The sequence below is a fragment of the Dendrobates tinctorius genome, unplaced genomic scaffold (genome assembly GCF_039654945.1).
Source record: "Dendrobates tinctorius isolate UK_male_01 unplaced genomic scaffold, ASM3965494v1 ptg000098l, whole genome shotgun sequence".
Lineage (NCBI taxonomy): Eukaryota > Metazoa > Chordata > Amphibia > Anura > Dendrobatidae > Dendrobates > Dendrobates tinctorius.
The window spans coordinates 4,596,707-4,612,748 of record NW_027361766.1 but is presented as its reverse complement, the minus strand read 5'-3'; positions in this window follow the sequence as shown (position 1 = coordinate 4,612,748).

Here is a 16,042-nt window from a genome sequence, read left to right as displayed (position 1 = left end):
ACAATGCTTCGCCTCAACGTTTCTGTTAGGCCTCAACGACCGCAATGCTCTTTAACTCCAGAGCGCAGTAGGGCTCCCTGCCCTGTTGGGACACAAAACAGTCCCTTTTCAGCACGGTGAAACAGGCACCCAATTTTTCCCAAAGAATTTTACAATTACACGATTTCTGTGTCTCCTGATAATCCCATGCCCTCGTATGGGCCAAAGAGGACTCATACGGGCCAAAGGCAAACGCAGAGTACCGGTGCTGCCGAGCAGTGTCAGAGGTAGAACTGGAGGCAGGCGTCCCGCAAGGGACCAATGGTTCTGGATGGGGATCCGCATCTGAAATGGGACGTCCGTCTTTTTGACACAATGTCACGGCTATGGCGTAATAGCCCCGGGGACAGTCTTCCTTTATAAAATAAATCCAATCCACCTCTGCCAGGGGTCTGCCGTGCTTTACTGAGGCGGCATTGATATAAACTTTTGCGTCAGTGCCTGCCTCCTGAATAAAGTCATATCCTCTATCTACATTTGTGAACACTAACTGTCCATAGGAGCAGCGTCCGGCTACAGCGCCCTCCCTGTATTGATGTAGGTGAGCCCACACTTTTTTCCTTAGCCTTTTTCTGGGCTATGATATCTGCAATCCAGGCAGAAGGACCGAGGGATGACTGGGAACCCAGATTCCCCACAGAGGTACGGGACTCATATGCTGGTGACACGAGCCTAGGGTTGGTATTCTCCGACAAGGTGGGTAAGGGCCTGCTTACTGATTATAGGGGTGATGGCTCACTCACCGGCCTTGCTGACTCCTTAAGTCACGTGGCTCCATCTGATACCGTCATGCTGAGGCTGGTCCTGACCTCCGTCAGCATCCGCTGTACGCTGGCTGCTAGATCGTCTGGGTATGCAGCCGCAGTCACCTCACTGTCGTCAGACTGCTCCGCGGATGCAGCTTTGCATCCGATCTCTCGCTGATGTGGATGCAGCGTGGCCTGTTCTTCCGGTCAATGTTCTGCAGAGATGGACGCTGAGACCTCTGGTCCATGGTGGTGAAGCTGGCCGCGGAGAAAAATTTTCCGCCATTCGTTTGGGTTCCTGCTCCGGTTCCCGATGTCACGGAAGATGCGCTTTGTCCTCTCGGGACTCCGGCACGGCACATTCCCTCAACTGATGACTCGCCGGCGTGGTCACTGGCTCCAGCGTGGGAAAACGATGTTCCACATTCCGCGCAGCCTCAGTGATGTTACTGGCTGAACTGAGGTGAACTGATGAGCATGGGAAAAAATGCAGAAACTTTCCCATGCTCATCAGTTCATCTCCGGTCAGCCGGGGAGGCTGCGCAGAGATGAACTAATTCATTCTGACAGTGGTTTAGAGCGGGCTGGTCGCATTAGCACCGGTCCCGTTTTAAACCACTTAACCCTTTCTGATGGATTGCAGCGAGGGACATGACTGAGCCGTGGAGAGGTAAGGCTAGTGTTGCTTTTTTGTTTTATTTTTGTTACAGGTCGATGGTTTTTTCTTTGATTAACTGAGGAATAAATCTTGTCAAAAACTTGGCGTCTTTATTTCATTAAAAGATTTTTTAATTAATGTCTGTTTTTTTAACCGTTTAATAGTCTAGGGTTAATAATGGATCGGTGTCTTATAGACACCTCTATTATTAATTGGCTTAATGTCACCTTCCAATTGCAAGGTGACATTAACCCATTAATATTAACCCATTAACCACCGCTACAGGGCAATGGGAATAGACACACTAAGTGCCAGAAAAGGCGCATCTTATAAATGCACCTTTTCTGGGGTGTCTTGGGGCAGATTTTTGTAGCCAGGAGGGGCCAAAAACAATGGTCCCTCTCAAGGCTATTAAAATCTGCCCTCACTCACCTGCTTTCCCTCTCTGGTTGCGCTTTTATCTCGGAAGCCCACACAAATTTTTTCAACGAATTAACCCCTTTAGTTAACACCTAGATGTCCAAAATTTTACACATAAACCCTAATCTAATTATTAGTCAGGGACATATAAAAAATACATGAAATGAAATGGTTTACTGTATGTAAACCATGTGTCATTTCATGTCGGGTTTTGGAATGTTTTCACAGAAGCCAGAAATTCAATTAGCAGCTATTCTGCTATATAGAACGCTATGAAATATAAATATATATACAATATATATATAAATATATATATATACAGTGGGGCAAAAAAGTATTTAGTCAGTCAGCAATAGTGCAAGTTCCACCACTTAAAAAGATGAGAGGCGTCTGTAATTTACATCATAGGTAGACCTCAACTATGGGAGACAAACTGAGAAAAAAAAATCCAGAAAATCACATTGTCTGTTTTTTTTTCATTTTATTTGCATATTATGGTGAAAAATAAGTATTTGGTCAGAAACAAAATTTCATCTCAATACTTTGTGATATATCCTTTGTTGGCAATGACAGAGGTCAAACGTTTTCTGTAAGTCTTCACAAGGTTGCCACACACTGTTGTTGGTATGTTGGCCCATTCCTCCATGCAGATCTCCTCTAGAGCAGTGATGTTTTTGGCTTTTCACTTGGCAACACGGACTTTCAAATCCCTCCAAAGGTTTTCTATAGGGTTGAGATCTGGAGACTGGCTAGGCCACTCCAGGACCTTGAAATGCTTCTTACGAAGCCACTCCTTCGTTGCCCTGGCGGTGTGCTTTGGATCATTGTCATGTTGAAAGACCCAGCCACGTTTCATCATCAATGCCCTTGCTGATGGAAGGAGGTTTGCACTCAAAATCTCACGATACATGGCCCCATTCATTCTTTCATGTACCCGGATCAGTCGTCCTGGCCCCTTTGCAGAGAAACAGCCCCAAAGCATGATGTTTCCACCACCATGCTTTACAGTAGGTATGGTGTTTGATGGATGCAACTCAGTATTCTTTTTCCTCCAAACACGACAAGTTGTGTTTCTACCAAACAGTTCCAGTTTGGTTTCATCAGACCATAGGACATTCTCCCAAAACTCCTCTGGATCATCCAAATGCTCTCTAGCAAACTTCAGACGGGCCCGGACATGTACAGGCTTAAGCAGTGGGACACGTCTGGCACTGCAGGATCTGAGTCCATGGTGGCGTAGTGTGTTACTTATGGTAGGCCTTGTTACATTGGTCCCAGCTCTCTGCAGTTCATTCACTAGGTCCCCCCGCGTGGTTCTGGGATTTTTGCTCACCGTTCTTGTGATCATTCTCACCCCACGGGGTGGGATTCTGCGTGGAGCACCAGATCGAGGGAGATTATCAGTGGTCTTGTATGTCTTCCATTTTCTAATTATTGCTCCCACAGTTGATTTCTTCGCTGGTTGGCTATTGCAGATTCAGTTTTCCCAGCCTGGTGCAGGGCTACAATTTTGTTTCTGGTGTCCTTTGACAGCTCTTTGGTCTTCACCATAGTGGAGTTTGGAGTCAGACTGTTTGAGGGTGTGCACAGGTGTCTTTTTATACTGATAACAAGTTTAAACAGGTGCCATTACTACAGGTAATGAGTGGAGGAAAGAGGAGACTCTTAAAGAAGAAGTTACAGGTCTGTGAGAGCCAGAAATCTTGATTGCTTGTTTCTGACCAAATACTTATTTTCCACCATAATATGCAAATAAAATGAAAAAAAAACAGACAATTTTTTTTTCTCAGTTTGTCTCCCATAGTTGAGGTCTACCTATGATGTAAATTACAGACGCCTCTCATCTTTTTAAGTGGTGGAACTTGCACTATTGCTGACTGACTAAATACTTTTTTGCCCCATTGTATGTGTCTCAATGACAGGTATATATATATATATATATATATATATATATATATATATATATGTATTCTATGTGTATATATCTATGCTTTCGTTTGTGTTTTAACCTGTCATTGAGCTCCATTATATGTCCATTAAAATCTCGGCAGACGGATGTCACACGGATGTCATACGGATGCTTAGATGCGACAAAATCGGAACCTCACATTAAAATCGGATGACATACGGATCACTGTTCATGAAACATTTGTTTGATTTTGGTCCGTCAAAAACGGTCCGATTTTTTCAGCGTTGTGTGCGACTCCGGCCTTAAATAGATGAACTGTAGCTAAATATTTTTTGCAAGCCGCAAATATATACGGCGAGCTTCTGGGCGTTTGGATTATGGTTGTGGAAAAAAACTGTGTTGGATTGGAGTTATGGGAGGACTTCCTGCAGATATCCTCCTTGGGAAAGATAATGGGGAGTTACAGTGCCAATTTGTGGGAGCAGTCACCCGACTACAGGCCATTCAAGCACTACGTCATCCGGACCTCACCGGGGAGCGACCACCACGAACCGCATCAGAGTCGGTAAGCAATACATTCGCTGCTACTACATTGGGAGAGACTTGGGACAGAGAGGAGTTTAGGAGAGAAATAGAGGGTGACACTACCTTAGCAGCCCTTAGGCGAAAGGCAGAAACTGGGCACATGGGAGATAATGAGGATGGCTTTGTGGCGCCCCTGCGGGTCATCACTAGAGGTACTGCATCTCAGGCAGAGGTGTGGTATCTCACGACCGGGTAAGATGGGGGCACCTCACCACACTCGTAACACTGCACTCAACACACACTAGTTAGTCAGGGCACCTGGGTGTACCCTTCGGGAGGATGGCCTCATCCCAGACTGGCTAGGAAAGGGTGTTGAGGGCTTTGTGGGGAAGGTAGGAATAGGGGAGGAGCTTAGAAAGTGGAGTGATGTAGAGCAGCCAATTGGAACAGCGAGTGGGCGGAGATTTGAGAAAGAGTGGGAGATTTGAATAGAGTTGAAGGGAGCTCCCTCAGGGGGAGAGCAGTTGGAAGGATGCGCTTGGAGCGTCTCCTCTCAGGAGCTGCCAGAGGAAAGCTCCCGGGAGGAAAGAGTGGAATTTCTAGAGTCCCACGCTGATTGCCATCAGGTGGGGGAAGAAATTAGGTTGCAGAAGGGTCTCAGCTTCTAGCCTAGCGAAGTGAACAATGAACTTAACTAGCAAGCTGACAGCTGTGGTTGCTGTATGGGCCGCAGCGATTCCCACAGTTATCTTCCCAGAAGCCACATAGGATCAGGAAGCCGCCTGAGTGACGAATTCTGACAGAATCCGCGGCAGCTATCCTGGGACACTGACTGTGAAGGTGCTGGAAAGGGAGGAAGGAGAGGAAATCAGCACAGTGAGACGGCCTAGGAAGGAACATACTGAAAGGGAGTGTTAATGGAACCCTAAAAAATATGCTGAGGGCTTTTGTTGACATTGAAAAGGACTGGGAAAAGTACCTGCCACATCTCCTTTTCGCCTATCGGGAGGTTCCCCAAGAGCCCACAGGGTTCTCTCCCTTCAAACTACTGTTTAGCTGGAAGGTCCGTGGGCCTCTCACGCTTCTGAAAGAACGTTTAGAGGGAGACATCTCAGATACCAGAATGCCCATTGTTCCCCATGTTCTAGAGTTCAGAGACCGTCTCGCCCAGCTAGCTACCTTGGCTAAAGAACATCAGCGAATGGCCCAGTCCAGACAAAAAACCTGGTATGACCGTAATGCCAGGACCCGGGAATTTATGTAAGGACAACAGGACAACAAGTGCTCATGATTACTGCTTCCCCTGCCAACAAGCTTCAGTGTGGGAAGGCCCTTATCAGGTTGTCAAGAAAATTAATGACACTAACTACGTTATTGCCCTGGACTCTATTGGTCGACGACAGAGTTTTTCTCTAAGTTTTGGCTGTTTTTTTAAGGCTGGGTTCATACTGCGTTAGGTGCCATCCATTTAAAGGATCCGTTACTATGCGGCACTAACGCAATGTAACCGATCCGTTAACGCACCTATTGGCATCTATTATGGTAACGCCTACCAACGCATGTCCAAATCAGCACGCGCTAGCGATGATGCGTTACTTTGTGACGCACCTTCGAACGCGGTCTCCTGCGTTTTCGGGTACCCTAGGGCTAACACACGGCGAACGGACACGTTCGCTGTGCATAGACCTCTATTGCTAGCGCAATGCTAACATGCGTTAGCGCAATCGGTCAAAAAAAAAGACAAAAAGGACATCAGCATTAGCGCATGTTTAACGCATACGTTAAATGGATGGCACTAACGCAATGTGAACCTAGCCTTACAAAGACTGATGCAAAATACTGAACAAGTGAAATGTGAATAAGCCCTAAGGACCAGGACTTTTGATGGCTGTTAAATACGCAGGCGAGGCACGGCAACTTTGGTCGTGGCCAAAAGTGTGCTGCTGCTACATTGCAGTTGAATAGGGTCGCACCGCAAGTCCTACAGTACCGCGACAAGTAGACTGGGTACGTCTTAGTGACTTGCATGTCGTGATAACCAAAGAACAAGTTTCCATGATGAGTACTTAGGGAGTTTTTGATGTTGCAGATTTTATGCACCTATTAGTTTTTTTTACATGCATTCTTTGATGCGGCGTTATTCGTGTTTGTATGGTATGCCATGTATTAAAGCAAGCAGCTTTCTATTCTGTAATTTACCATGACTCAGGAATGACACAAAAAAATGCAATAGAGCTAATAGTCTTGCACCTTGGATGCAACTTATTTTTATCCCATGATTTCAGGAATATAAAATATCACTAAATGTATAATGTGCACCATAATATATTTCTATGGACACGGAGGCAAGTGGCTGAATAGCTGTATGATTGATCAGGCTTACATAAGAGACTATACACAGATCTAATATGCTATACATATATTAATCTATATGTCACTCTGATAGAAGAAAACTGGAACAAGGAAGTATAAATCTTTATTTTATACGAAAAAAAAGCAAAATCCATCATGAACATATATAAAATCAAATAGAGGAAACTTGACAGACTGTAGTTATATAGTAGAACTGTAACTCTAAACAGTATGAAAAAAAGGGGAAAGTATAGAAAGTTACTAATGCACTTAAGAGCACCATATGTACCAAGACATGCGGAATCTCTTTAGAGAAAGGATAAGATGACGTCCGACTTACAGCATATCTCATGGCCACTCCTGCATTACTGACAATTATCAGTGCATTGAGCAGCAGGGTGGTTTGCTGGTAAAAGGGAAAAAAAAAATCTCTTAAATCTTCTGCCTGAGCGTGACCTGAGTGCAAGTGTGAACTGTGGTGTGTGACTTGTGATTCAGTGACTTTGGATTCAGGGAGGTTCCAAGGGAGGTACAGTTGTGGCCAAAAGTATTGACACCCCTGCAATTTTGTCAGATAATACTCAGTTTCTTCCTGAAAATTATTGCAAACGCAAATTCTTTGTTATTATTATCTTCATTTGTCTTAAATGAAAAAACACAAAAAGAATTGTCCTAAAGCCAAACTGGATATAATTCCACACCAAACATAAAAAAGAGGGTGGACAAAAGTATTGGCACTGTTCGAAAAATCATGTGATGCTTCTCTAATTTGTGTAATTAACAGCACCTGTAACTTACCTGTGGCACCTAACAGGTGTTGGCAATAACTAAATCACACTTGCAGCCAGTTGACATGGATTAAAGTTGACTCAACCTCTGTCCTGTGTCCTTGTGTGTACCACATTGAGCATGGAGAAAAGAAAGAAGACCAAAGAACTGTCTGAGGACTGAGAAACCAAATTGTGAGGAAGCATGAGCAATCTCAAGGCTACAAGTCCATCTCCAAAGACCTGAATGTAGACCTGAATGTTCCTGTGTATACCGTGCGCAGTGTCGTCAAGAAGTTTAAAGCCCATGGCACTGTGGCTAACCTCCCTAGATGTAGACAGAAAAGAAAAGTTGACAAGAGATTTCAACACAAGATTGTGTGGATGTTGGATAAAGAACCTCGACTAACATCCAAACAAGTTCAAGCTGCCCTGCAGTCCGAGGTTACAACAGTGTCAACCCGTACTATCAGTCGGCGTCTGAATGAAAAGGGACTGTATGGTAGGAGACCCAGGAAGACCCCACTTCTTACCCCGAAACATAATAAAGCCAGGCTGGAGTTTGCCAAAACTTACCTGAAAAGCCTAAAACGTTTTGGAAGAATGTTCTCTGGTCACATGAGACAAAAGTAGAGCTTTTTGGGCAAAGGCATCAACAGTTTACAGGAGAAAAAAAAGAGGCAAAGAAAAAAACACGGTCCCTACAGTCAAACATGGCGGAGGTTCCCTGATGTTTTGGGGTAGCTTTGCTGCCTCTGGCACTGGACTGCTTGACCGTGTGCATGGCATTATGAAGTCTGAAGACTACCAACAAACTTTGCAGCATAATGTAGGGCCCAGTGTGAGAAAGCTGGGTCTCCCTCAGAGGTCATGGGTCTTCCAGCAGGACAATGACCCAAAACACACTTCAAAAAGCACTAGAAAATGGTTTGAGAAAAAGCACTGGAGACTTCTAAGGTGGCCAGCAATGAGTCCAGACCTGAATCCCATAGAACACCTGTGGAGAGATCTAAAAATGGCAGTTTGGAGAAGGCACCCTTCTAATATCAGGGACCTGGAGCAGTTTGCCAAAGAATGGTCTAAAATTCCAGCAGAGCATTGTAAGAAACTCATTGATGGTTACCGGAAGCGGTTGGTCGCAGTTATTTTGGCTAAAGGTTGTACAACCAAGTATTACGCTGAGGGTGCGAATACTTTTGTCTGGCCCATTTTTGGAGTTTTGTGTGAAATGATCAATGTTTTGCTTTTTGCTTCATTCTCTTTCATGTTTTTTCATTTAAGACAAATTAAATGAAGATAATAATACCAAAGAATTTGTGATTGCAATCATTTTCAGGATGAAACTGAGTATTATCTGACAAAATTGCAGGGGTGTCAATACTTTTGGCCACAACTGTATTACTGAATTGCTGTTATATTTTATTAATACTTTTTATTTATTTTTGCTTATCTTTTCTGTCCGGTGCAATCCCCATTAGGATGTGCTCCACTATTGCCAATGCCATCCAGTGCATGTCTTGCCGCATGTATGAAATTTTTGACCAGCCGGTCGAGGGTGCATACTGCGGTGTGAGATGTGAGCACGTTGTGCATTTGGAAGCCCAGATACTGGATCTAAATGTGCAGCTGGCAACACTGAGATCCATAGACAATATGGAAAGGAGTCTTCTGCTCACTGAGCAGACGCTCAATGGGATAGATGAGGGAGGGATGCTAGGTTGGAGCTGCAGGACAATGAAGCAGCTAACTGGGTGACAGTTAGAAGGCGGGGTAGAGGGAAGAGCACCAGAGAGGCTAGTCCTGATCTGGCACACCCCAATAACTTTGCTAATTTGGCAGATGAGGGGAGTGTTAGTGCAGGAGTAGCACTGCTGCAGCAAGGCATGTCCTCTGAAAGCCGGAAGCGTGTCTGCTCCAGTAAGGGGGGAAATAGGAGAGCAGGGCAGGCCAGACAGGTTCTGGTAGTGGGAGACTCAATTATTAGAGGAACAGATAGGGCAATCTGACACGAAGACAGGGATCGTCGAACGGTGTGCTGCCTACTTGGCGCTCGACACATCGCTGATCGGGTTGACAGATTACTGGGAGGGGTTGGTGAGGATCCAGCGGTCAAAGTGCACATTGGCACAAATGACAAAGTTAGAGGTAGGTGGAAGGTCCTTAAAGATGATTTCAGGGAATTAGGCTGTAAGCTTAAAGAAAGGACCTCCAAGGTGGTATTTTCAGAAATACTTCCTGTACCATGTGCCACGCCAGAGAGGCAACGGGAGATTAGGGAGGTTAATAAGTGGCTCAGGAATTGGTGTAGGAATGAGGGGTTTGGGTTCCTGGAGAACTGGGCCGACTTCTCAGTTGGCTCCAGGTTCTACGCTAGGGATGGGCTGCACCTCAATGGGGAGGATGCAGCTGTGCTGGGGAGAAAATGGCTAGAAGGTTGGAGGAGTGATTAAACTAGGGATGGGGAGGGTATTCCTTTTATAGTAGTGGAAGACAGTGCAGATAGGGATCTGGGCACAAATAATGAAATTGGGGGTAGGGGTGGCATGGGGGGTGGGGTTAGAACAGGTAATAATTTAAGAAAGTGGTACACAGATACATAAAGTGCATGTATACTAATGCCAGAAGCCTTGCCAACAAAATGGAGGAATTGGAGTTAATGTTGCTGGAACATACTTATGACATGGTGGGGATATCTGAGACATGGCTGGACGAGAGCCATGACTGGGCAAAAATTTACAGGGCTATAGTCTGTTCAGAAATGACCGTACAAATAAGCAAGGGGGAGGCGTGTGTTTATATGTAAAATCATCCTTAAAACCCATCCTGCGTGATAATATATATGAATCTAATGAAAATGTAGAGTCCCTGTGGGTAGAGATAAGGGGAGGGGGAAAAAATAATAAATTACTGATAGGGGTTTGTTATAAGTCTCCAAAAATAATGGAAGCAACAGAGAATATCCTCATAAAGCAAATAGATGAAGCTGCGATTCAAGGAGAAGTCATTTTTATGGGAGACTTCAACTACCGTGAAATACATTGGGGAACCGAAACCTGCAGTTCCAGCAAAGGTAATAGGTTTTTGACAACTATGAGAGACAATTACCTTTCACAACTGGTTCAGGACCCAACAAGAGGGGGGGCACTGCTAGACCTAATATTAACCAACAGGCCAGACCGCATATCAAATATTAGGGTTGAGGGTCACTTGGGTAATAGTGATCACAAAATAATAAGTTTTCATGTATCCTTTAATCAGATGTGTAGTAGAGGGGTTACAAGGACACCAAACTTCAGGAAAGCAAATTTCCAATGGATGAGAGATGATCTTGGTGCAATTAACTGGGACGATATCCTGAGACATAAAAATACACAAAGAAAATGGGAGACATTTATTAGAATCCTGAATAGGACCTGTGCACAATATATACCGTATGGGAATAAACATGCTAGAAATAGTGGGAGACCACTATGGTTAAACAGAGCTGTAAGGGAAGCAAAAAGTGACAAATAGAAAGCATTTAGAGAATTAAAGCAAGTAGGTAGTGATGAGGCATTAAATAAATACAGAATATTAAATTCTGTAAAAAGCAAATCAAAATAGCAAAGATTGAGACAGAGAGACTCATTGCCAGAGAAAGTAAAAATAATCCCAAAATATTCTTTAACTACATAAATAGTAAGAAGCTAAAAAATGATAGTGTTGGCCCCCTTAAAACTAGTCTGGGTGAAATGGTGGATGAGGAAAATGCCAATATGCTAAATGACTTTTTTTCAACAGTATTTACACAAGAAAATCCCATGACGGATAACATGATCAGGGATAAAAATTCTCCATTAATTGTCACCTGCTTAACCCAGCAGGAAGTACGGCGGCGTCTAAAAATCACTAAAATTGGCAAATCCCCGAGCCCGGATGGGATACACCCCAGAGTACTGCAGGAATTAAGCAGTGTCATAGATAGACCATTATTTTTAATCTTTAACCCCTTCACCCCCAAGGGTGGTTTGCACGTTCATGACTGGGCAAATTTTTACAATTCTGACCACTGTCCCTTTATGAGGTCATAACTCTGAAACGCTTCCATGGATCACGGTGATTCTGACATTGTTTTCTCGTGACATATTGTGCTTCATGATAGTGGTAAAATTTCATTCAAATAACTTGCGTTTATTTATGAAAAAAACAGAAGTTTGTCGAAAGTGTTGAAAATTTCGCAATTTTCCACCTTTGAATTTTTATGCCCTTAAATCACAGAGATACGGCACACAAAAAACTTGATAACTAACATTTCCCACATGTTTACTTTACATCAGCACAATTTTGGAACCAAAATTTTTTTTTGTTAGGAAGTTATAAGGGTTAAAAACTGACCAGCGATTTCTCATTTTTGCAACACCATTTTATTTTTACAGACCACATCACATTTGAAGCCACTTTGAGGGGTCTATATGATAGAAAATACCCAAAAGTGACACCATTCTAAAAACTGCACCCCTCAAGGTGCTCAAAACCACATTCAAGAAGTTTATTAACCCTTTAGGTGCGTCACAGGAATTTTTTTGAATATTTAAAAAAAAAAAATGAACATCTAACTTTTTTTCACAAAAAAAATACTTCAGGTTCAATTTTTTTTTATTTTACCAAGGGTAACAGGAGAAATTGGACTGCAAAAGTTATTGTGTAATTTGTCCTGAGTACGCTGATACCTGATATGTGGGGGGGAACGACTGTTTCGGCGCATGGCAGTGCTCAGAATGGAAGGAGCGCCGCTTGACTTTTTCAATGCAAAATTGGCTGGAATTCAGATCGGACGCCATGTCACGTTTGGAGAGCCCCTGATGTACCTAAACAGTGGAAACCCCCTATAAGTGACCCCATTTTGGAAACTAGACCCCCCAAGGAACTTATCTAGATATATGGTGAGAACTTTTAACCCACAAGGGCTTCACAGAAGTTTATAACGTACAGCGGTACAATTAAAAAAATCATTTTTTCCACAAAAATGATCTTTTCACCCCAATCTTTATTTTCCCAAGGGTAACAGGACCCTAAAAGTTATTGTGCAATTTGTTCTGAGTACGCTGATACCCCATATGTGGGGGTAAACCACTATTTGGGCGCATGGCAGCGCTCGGAAGGGAAGCAGCGCCATTTGACGTTTTTGGCTGGAATTGAGATCGGACACCATGTCGCGATTGGAAAACCCCTGATGTACCAAAACAGTGGAAACCCCCCACAAATGACACCATTTTGTAAACTAGACCCCCCAAGGAACTTATCTAGATGTGTGGTGAGCACTTTGAACCCCCCCAGTGCTTCACAGAAGTTTATAACGCCCGGGCGTGAAAATAGAAAATTCGCATTTTTTCCACAAACATGATCTTTTAGTCACCATTTTTTTTATTTTCCCAAGGGTACCAGGAGAAATTGGACCCCAAAAGTTGTTTTCCAATTTGTCCTGAGTACGCCGACACCCCATATGTGGGAGAAAACTACTGTATGGACACACGTCGGGGCTCGGAAGGGAAGTAGTGACGTTTTGGAATGCAGACTTTGATGGAATGGTCTGCGGGTGTCATGTGCGTTTGGAGAGCCCCTGATGTACCTAAACTATTGAAACTCCCCACAAGTGACCCCATTTTGGACACTAGACCCCCCACGGAACTTATCTAGATGTGTGGTGAGCACCTTGAACCCCCAAGTGCTTCACAGAAGTTTATAACGCTCGGACGTGAAAATAAAAATCATTTTTTTCCACAAAAATGTTTTTTGCCCCCAATTTTTTATTTTCCTAAGGGTAACAGGAGAAATTGGACCCCAAAAGTTGTTTTGCAATTTGTCCTGAGTAGGCTGATACCCTACATGTGGGGGTAAAGTACTGTTTGGGCGCATGGCAGAGCTTGGAAGGGAAGGAGCACCATTTGACTTTTTCAACTTAGAATTGGCTGGAATTGAGATCAGACGCCATGTTGCATTTGGAGAGCCCCTGATGTGCCCAAACAGTGGAAACTCCCAATTCTAACTCCAACCCAAACCCCAACACACCCCTAACCCTAATCTCAGCCCTAACCCTGGACTTAACCCTAGCCCTGATGGGAAAATGGAAATAAATACATTTTCTTTTAAGTTTATTATTTTTCCCTTACTAAAGGGGTGATAACGGGGGGTTTGATTTACTATTTATGGCGGTTTTTATGTTTGGCAGCTGTCGCACGCTAAAAGACGCTTTTTATTGTAAAAATAGTTTTTGCATCACCACATATTGAGAGCTATAAGTTTTCCGTATTTTGTCCCACTGAGTCATGTGAGGTCTTATTTTTTTGCGGGACGAGTTGACGTTTTTATTGGTACCATTTTCGGGCACGTGACTTTTTTTATCGCTTTTTATTCCGATTTTTGGGACGCAAAATGAACAAAAACCAGCGTTTCATGAATTTCTTTTGGGGGGTGCGTTTACACCGTTCCACGTGCGGTAAAATTGATAAAGCGGTTTTATTCTTCGGGTCAGTACGGTTACAGCGATACCTCATTTAGGTCTTTTTTTTTATGTTTTGTCGGTTTTATGCAATGAAAACTATTTTATATAAAAAATAATTATTTTTGCATCGCTTTATTCTGCGAGCTATAACTTTATTTTTTCTCTGATGATGCTGTATGGCGGCTTGTTTTTTGCGGGACAAGATGACGTTTTCAGCGGTACCATGGATATTTATATGCATCTTTTTGATCGCGCGTTATTACACTTTTTGTTTGGCGGTATGATAAAAAATTATTTTTTGCTTCGTTTTTTATTTTTTAAGGGGTTTGCTAAAGAGGTTAACTAATGGGACAGTTTTATAGGGCGGGTCGTTACGGACGCGCCGATACCTAATATGTGTACTTTTATTGTTTTTTTTTATTTTTATTTCCAAAAAATTGATTTATTGGGGGGAATATTTTTTTTTTGTTCTAATATATTTGGCGATTTTTTAAAATTTTAACACTTTTTTAACTTTATTACATAGTCCCAGGTGGGACTTCACTGTCCTGTGACAGATCGCTGATCTGTCACATCACAGATCACTGTGACAGATCAGCGATCTGTCACAGGCACTACTGCAGACTTCCTCATGCCTGCGCTTTGCAGGCACTGAGGAAGCCAGCTCCCTGCAGGCCCCCGTCGCCATCTTGGATTCGGGGGCCTGTAGGGAAAGAGACCCCCAAAGCAGCGCTGCACATTGCGCTGCCGTGGGGGGGCTCAGGGAAGCACGGAGGGAGCCCCTCCCTGCCGATGCTTCCCTTTAACCCCCGATACACCGCGATGTTTGATCGCGGTGTGCAAGGTGTTAACGTGTCGGGGGCGGTCCGTGACCGCCCCTGACACATTGTGCCGGGTGTCAGCTGTGATAATCAGCTGACACCCGGCCGCGATCAGCAGCGCTCACCACGTGGGCGCCGCTGATCGCGCTAGACGTACTATCCCGTCCATGGGCATAGGGGCCCGGGTCCCATGGACGGGATAGTACGTCTGATGTCAGGAAGGGGTTAAAGATTCCATAATAACAGGGTCTGTATCACAGGACTCGTGTACAGCAAATGTGGTGTCAATATTCAAAAAAGGGATAAAAACTGAACTTGGAAATTATAGGCCAGCAAGTTTAACCTCAACTGTGGGTAAAATCCTGGAGGGTTTTCTAAGAGATACTATACTGGAGTACCTGGAGAAGAATAACCTCATGACCCAATATCAACATGGGTTTACAATAGACCGTTCCTGTTAGACTAATCTGATAAGCTTTTATGAAGAGGTAAGTTCCGGACTGGACCAAGGGAATGCAGTGGACGTGGTGTACATGGACTTTTCAAGAGCTTTTGATACGGTGCCACACAAAAGGTTGATACATAAAATGAGAACAATGGGGATAGGGGAAAATATGTGTAAGTGGGTTAAGAGCTGGCTCAGGGATAGGAAACAAAGAGTGGTTATTAATGGAGCACACTCGGACTGGGTCACGGTTAGCAGTGGGGTACCACAAGGGTCAGTTTTGGGCCCGCTTCTTTTTAACATGTTTATTAGTAACCTTGTAGAGGGCATAGAGAGTAGAATTTCAATATTTGTAGATGACACTAAACTCTGCAGAATAATCAATACAGAGGAGGACAATTTTATATTACAGGAGGATTTATGTAAACTAGAAGCTTGGGCTGATAAATGGCAAATGAGCTTTAATGGGGATAAATGGGTAGAACGAACAAGATGTATAATTATATGCTTAATTGTAAAACACTGGGCAAAACTGTCACTGAAAAAGACCTGGGTGTATGGGTGGACGACAAACTCACATTTAGTGGCCAGTGTCAGGCAGCTGCTGCAAAGGCAAATAAAATAATGGGATGCATTAAAAGAGGCATAGATGCTCATGAGGAGAATATAATTTTACCTCTATATAAGTAACTAGTGCGACCAAACTTAGAATACTGTGTACAGTTCTGGTCTCCGGTGTATAAGACAGACATAGCTGAACTGGAGCGGGTGCAGAGAAGAGCGACCAAGGTTATTAGGGAACTAGGGGGGGTCTGCAATACCAAGACATGTTATTACACTTGGGGTTATTTAGTTTGGAAAATCGAAGGCTTAGGGGTG